Here is a 6,968-nt window from a genome sequence, read left to right on the forward strand (position 1 = left end):
TATGTTCCTTGATTTTGTGTTCCTTACGCGATTGCGTGTTATGGGAACCCCTTGACAGTTCGCTTTGAATAAAACTCCTCCAGCAAGGCCCAACCTTGGTTTTACCATTTGCCTACCTACCACCATATACCTTTCCCTTGGGTTCTGCGGACTCAAGGGTCATCTTTATTTTAACCCCCCCCCCCGGGCCAATGCTCCTTTGAGTGTTGGTCCGAACTAGAGTCCTTTGCAGCGCCACCTCAGGGAAACTCGAGGGTTGGTTTTAGTTGTATGGAGTGCTCATCCGGTGTGCCCTGAGAACGAGATACGTGCGACTCCTATCGAGATTTGTCGGCACATCGGGCAGCTTTGCTAGTCTTGTTTTACCATTGCCGAAATGTCTTGTAACCGGGGATTCTGAGACTGATCGGGTCTTCCCGGGAGAAGGAATATCCTTCGTTGACTGTGAGAGCTTGTGAGGGCTAAGTTGGGACACCCCTGCAGGGTATAAACTTTCGAGAGCCATGCCCGCAGCTATGTGGCAGATGGGAATTTGTTAATATCCGGTTGTAGAGAACTTGACACTTAACTTAATTAAAATGAATCAACCGCGTGTGTAGCTGTGATGGTCTCTTTTCGGCGGAGTCCAGGAAGAGAACACGGTCTCGTGTTATGCTTGAACGTAAGTAGCTTCAGGATCACTTCTTAATCACTTATAGCTTCTCTTCTCGCTCTCATTTGCGTATGTTAGCCACCATATATGCTTAGTGCTTGCTGCAGCTCCACCTCACTACCCTTTCCTACCCTTAAGCTTAAATAGTCTTGATCTCACGGGTGTGAGATTGCTGAGTCCTCGTGACTCATGGTTACTTCCAAACAGATGCAGGTGTCGATGATGCCAGTGCAGGGGATGCTACTGAACTCAAGTGGGAGTTCAACGAGGATTCGGGCCATTACTATGTTTTATTTTCCGGATGATCAGTAGTGGAGCCCAGTTGGGACGATCGGGGATCTAGCATTTGTGGTTGTTTTTCTTTATTTTGGTTCCGTAGTTGGATCTTTGATTGTACTTTGGATGATGTATGGATTATTTATGTATTGTGTGAAGTGGCGATTGTAAGCCAACTCTTTATCCCTTTCTTATTCAGTACATGGGATGTGTAAAGATTACCCCTCTTGCGACAAGCCTACCATGCGGCTATGCCTCTAAGTCATGCCCCGATACGTGGGAGATATAGCTGCATTGTGGGTGTTACACCTATGAAGACACATTTCTCCGATTTGGGTTCGAGCTTATCAGGTTGAAGTTTTTTCACATAAGCATCGCAGCCCCAAACTTTAAGAATCGGCAGCTTAGGTTTCTTGCTAAACCACAGTTCATACGGTGTCGTCTCAACGGATTTTTAGACGGTGCCCTATTTAACGTGAATGCATCTGTCTCTAATGCATAACCCCAAAATGATAGAGGTAATTCGGTAATAGACATCATAGATTGCATCATATCTAATAAAGTACGGTTACGATGCTCGGACACACCATTATGCTGTGGTGTTCCAGGTGGCGTGAGTTGCGAAACTATTCTGCATTGTTTCAAATGAAGACCAAACTCATAACTCAAATATTTGTTTCCACAATCAGATCATAGAAACTTTATTTTCTTGTTACGATGATGATGTAGGGTGGAACCCTAATCGGCCGATCTTTCACGAAAGGAGCGGGTCCCACGAAGAACACGAGGAACACAAGGGGAAAAAGAGGGAAACACAAGGGGAAACACAAGAGGAAACACTAAACCAACACGAATAAGTCACACATGTGATAGATCCTCGAGTACATAAGGAAAGATACATGATCCACGGACAACTAAGGACGATACAAGGGTAGCCGGTCTTCTCCATGAGGAGGTCTTGATGTTCTTCCCTAAAGAGGGGTCTTGAATCCGCTTGGGGGATCTTTTCGGTGGAGGCTCGAATCTCCGTGGAGAAGGTAACCAAGTGGATGAGCAAAGCTCTCACACAAACATGAGCTAAACCTTTGCTAACCCTAGAAAGTTGGGCGAGGTGGAGTATATATAGTCTAGGGGGGAGGAGGGATACACGGGCCTTGACCCTTCACTGTGCGTAGACAGGGGAGGCCGGATGTCCGGGCTAGTCGGGCCGGATGTCCGGGCTTTCAGGCGACGCCGGATGTCTGGGCTGGGGAGGTCGGATGTTCGGGCTGGAGTGGTCGCCTTTGTTTCTCTCGGGTTCGGAGGGGCCAGATTTCCGGGCTGGTGGCCGGATGTCCGGGGGCTCGGGAGAGGCCGGATGTCTGGGGCATGTAGCTTCTGGTGGCTGAGCTGCTGTAGTGGATGACGCTCCAGGGGCCGGATGTCCGGGGTCCTGGCCGGATGTCCATGGCCTGGGAGATGTTCTTGGCTCCTTTCTTTGGTTCTCCTCATCCGTGGACTTGGGGACTTGTACATCTTCATGCGCATCTTCGGGCGGGTCCTCTTGGTGCCTAATCATGCACAACACCTCGGACTTAGGTAGTAGCCATGTCTCATGCTTAAAAAGTGGAAGTTCGGAGAGGAGTGAGTTCACCTTATCTTCGATAGCCTTGGCTCGGGCTCGTGTCATTGGTCCAAGTGGTGTCATTGGAGGTGTAGGTGCGTCCATGGGGATGATCTTGGGATGCTCCGCATCATCTCGGCTCCCTTGGGGAAGATCCGTCCGCGGATCGAAATCCTCATCACCGTGGTAGGGCGGGAGATCTTTGATGTTGAAGATGTCGCTCACAGAGTACTTTTCATGAGGGATGTCGATCTTGTATGTGTTGTTGTTGTAGCGTGCAAGCACCTTGAATGGTTCATCCACACGTGGTCGAAGTTTGGACTTGCGTTCTTGGGGAAAGCAGTCCTTGCGAAGGTGTAGCCACACGAGGTCTCCAATGTTGAATATCATAGGGTGCTTGTTGATGTTGAGCTTGGTCGCAAGGCGTTGTATTTGACGCTCGATGGTGTTTCTTGTATCTTCATGCACCTTCTTGAGATGGGTCGCCCGTGCACTTGCATCCAAATTGATGCGCTCTTGGAGTGGTAGAGGAAGAATGTCCAATGGTGATAATGGGTTGAATCCGTAGACGACCTTGAAGGGGGACTTGCCGGTTGTTGAGTTTCTTGCTCGGTTGTAGGCAAACTCGGCGATAGGTAAGCACTCCTCCCACTCCTTGATGTTCTTCTTGATGAGTACTCGAAGTAGAGCGGAGAGTGTGCGGTTGGTCACCTCCGTTTGGCCGTCGGTTTGAGGATGGTATGCCGTGGAGAAGAGTAGCTTGATTCCGAGCTTGGCGCATAGGGTCTTCCAAAAGAAGCTTAGGAACTTCACGTCACGGTCTGAGACAATTGTCTTTGGCACTCCATGTAGACGCAATATTTCCCTACAAAAGAGATTCGCAACATGTGAAGCATCGTCTATCTTGTTGCAAGGAATGAAATATGCCATTTTTGAGAAACGGTCCACAACGACAAATATGGAATCTTTCCCATTTCGAGTCCTTGGAAAACCAAGTAGAAAGTCCATGCTAATGTCTTCCCACGGTTGGTATGGAATTGGTAGAGGCATATAGAGGCCATGAGATTGAGCTTTGGACTTAGCTTTGTGACATGTAGAGCATCGGTTTGTGAAACGACTGACGTCCCGAAACATCTTGGGCCAAAAGTAGTTCTTCGAGAGCGTGGCGAACATCTTGTCGCGTCCGGAATGTCCCATTAAGCCTCCTCCATGAGATTCCCGCAAAAGCAACAAACGAAGAGAAGACTCGGGGATGCAAAGTTTGTTAGCTCGCATAAGATATCCATCTTTGATGTAATAGCATTCCCAAGATGTATGCGACAAACACTTGGCATAAGGAGTAGCAAAATTTGCATCATGCTCATACAAGTCTTTGATATGCTCGAAGCCAATGACATCTAACTCAAGTTGTGTAACAAGCATGCATATGTGGGAAAGAGCATCCGCTACGATGTTTTCTTTACCCTTGATGTACTTGATGACATAAGGAAAAGACTCAGGAAATTCACTCCATTTAGCATGATGCTTGTTCAACTTGGTTTGACCCTTAAAATACTTGAGAGTCTCATGATCGGTATGAATGATAAACTCATGGGGATGAAGGTAATGTTCCCATTCATGCAAAACGCGGACTAAAGCATATAGCTCTTTGTCATAGATGGGGTAATTGAGTTGTGCTCCGGAAAGTTTCTCACTAGAGTAAGCTATGGGGCGCTTATCTTGTGTTAACACACCTCCTATGCCATTACCACTAGCATCGCAATGAATCTCAAAAGGCTTGTCAAAGTTGGGTAAAGCAAGCACGGGAGCATGAGTAAGCAAATTCTTAAGCTCATTGAAAGCGGTATCTTGGGATGGTCCCCAAACAAAAGGCGCATTCTTCTTGCTCAAAGCATGTAAAGGCGAAGCAAGGGTGCTAAAATCCTTCACAAAGTGACGATAGAAACCCGCAAGGCCAAGAAAACTATGCACTTGATGCAAGTTGGTTGGTTGCGGCCAAGTCTTAATAGCATTGATCTTGGACTCATCAAAATGAACACCCGTAGAAGAAACAACAAAACCCAAGAAAACGAGCTTATCAACACCAAAAAGGCATTTCTCCATATTAGCATAGAGGCGCTCTTTTCTAAGAATTTGCAAAACGGTACGGACATGGGTGGCATGCTCTTTGATAGATTTGCTAAACACAAGATTGTCATCGAAGTAAACCACAACAAATATACCAATGTAAGGGTGAAAGACATGATTCATAAGGTGCATAAAAGTGCCCGGTGCCTCCGAGAGACCCATAGGCATGACTAACCACTCATACAAACCAAACTTGGTTTTGAAGGCACTTTTCCATTCAACAGCCTCTTGTATGTGGATTTGATAGTAACCACTCTTAAGATGAATTTTGGAAAAGATAATGGCACCACTAAGCTCATCAGGCATATCATCTAGGCGTGGAATGGGATACCTATAGTGAACGGTGATAGCATTGATAGGTCTACAACCGGGGCACATGCGAAAGCTACCATCATGTTTTGGCACAAGAATGACCGGGACGGCACAAGGGCTCAAACTTTCACGCACATGTCCATGGTCTATGAAATGCTTTACTTGCCTTTGTATTTCTTTGGTTTCTTCGGGGTTGACGCGGTAGGGAGCTTTGTTCGGAAGCGGTGCTCCAGGGATGAGGTTGATGCGGTGCTCAATGCCTCATAGAGGAGGTAGACCTAGAGGTAGCTCATCGGGGAAAACATCTTGAAATTCTTGCAAAAGAGAAGACAAGACTAGACGAAGAGTGTGAGAAGTGTTAGTTTGTGGTGCATTGTCCTTGCACACGAGGACATAGTGTAGGACACTTGATGGGTTCTCACACACTCCTCTTATCTCACTTTTGGTGGCAAATAGGACTAGGTTCTTCTTTTCGCTCATCGTGGAGGTGTTCGATTTGGGCTTGTGGAGCTCACTCTCATTTTGGTCGCTCGCTCTCTCACTATGATCTCCACGATGGGTGGCTTGCTTGTCGGCAATCACTTGACTTGGTGACATTGGACGAAGGACGTACTCCTTGCCCTTCATCTTGAAGATGTAGTGGTTCTTTTGGCCGTTGTGGATGACTCCTCTATCGAATTGCCATGGCCGTCCAAGGAGAAGATGACAAACTGTCATTGGAACGACGTCGCACTCCAAGGTGTCTTCGTAGGCGCCGATTTTGAAGGAGACTTGTACTTGGTGCTTGACTTGGATGGTGCCGGAGTCACTAAGCCATTGCACTTTGTATGGATGTTGATGTAGGGTGGAACCCTATACGGCCGATCTTTCATGAAATGAGCGGATCCCGTGAAGAACACATGGAAGAACGGAGAGAAAACACAAGGGGAAACACTCCAGAACAAGTCCAATCACACATCCACTAGACAATCAAACACACAAGATCCACAAGGTACATGAATAAAAAAGGGAAAGATACAAGGTAAGGTTCATCTCCATGAGGAGGTCTTGATGGTAGAGTTCATCCCAAATCCAAAGGAGACGGGGGCTTGAATCCTAGAAGGATCTTCTCCGTGAGGAGGTCTTGAATCCCTCGGGATCTTCTCCTAGATGGAGGTCTTGGCCTCCAATGGAGTAGTCTCTCTCTCTTTCTCAAGAGTAGAGGTAGGTAGGAGCAAATCTCACATACAAATGAGCTATCACTTTGCTAACCCTAAAAAATAGATGGAGGGGGAGTATATATAGTCTAAGGGGCGAAGGGGTACATGGGCCACGGCCCAGATGCGCTGCACGCACGTAGGGGGGCGGATGTCCGGGTGTCGGGCCGGATGTCCGGGCCTTCTCGAGACGCCGAATGTCCAGGCGCTGGGGCCGGATGTCCGGGCTGGCAGGGTCCAACCTTGTTGCTCTCTAGAATGGTGGGGTCCGGATTTCCGGGCTGGAGGCCGAATGTCCGGGAGCTTGGGACGCGCCGGATGTCCGGGCTGGTCATCGGATGTCCGGGCCCTGTAGACTTGGCCGCTGGCTCCTTGCTGCTGGTGACACTTCCAAGGGCCGGATGTGCGGGTCTTGGGAGCTGTCTCCCTCTTCTTCTGTCGTCACTTCCATGCTTCCCTCGCGAACGGTGTAGTTGTTCCTTGGCGCTTGCACTCCTCCTCGTCGTCCATAGTGTTCCGACAATACATATGCATGCACACGAGAGGGATGTGAAGTAGTATACCATCCTCGAAGGGGTCAAGTGAGCACGTATAAAGGAGATGATTCACCTCTGGGTATGTCAAGTAGATGTCGCATGTGTCACTCGCCAAATGGACTCTTGACATGGTGATGTCCATAGGATGCTCCGCATCATCTCCCCTCCCTTGGGAAAGATCTGACCTCGGATCGAAAACCAAATCACCATGGGAAAGAGATGGCTTCGCCATGTAGAAGTGGACGTTCACCAAGTACTTGTCATCT

This window comes from Triticum dicoccoides, chromosome 1A (genome assembly GCF_002162155.2).
Source record: "Triticum dicoccoides isolate Atlit2015 ecotype Zavitan chromosome 1A, WEW_v2.0, whole genome shotgun sequence".
Taxonomy (NCBI): domain Eukaryota; kingdom Viridiplantae; phylum Streptophyta; class Magnoliopsida; order Poales; family Poaceae; genus Triticum; species Triticum dicoccoides.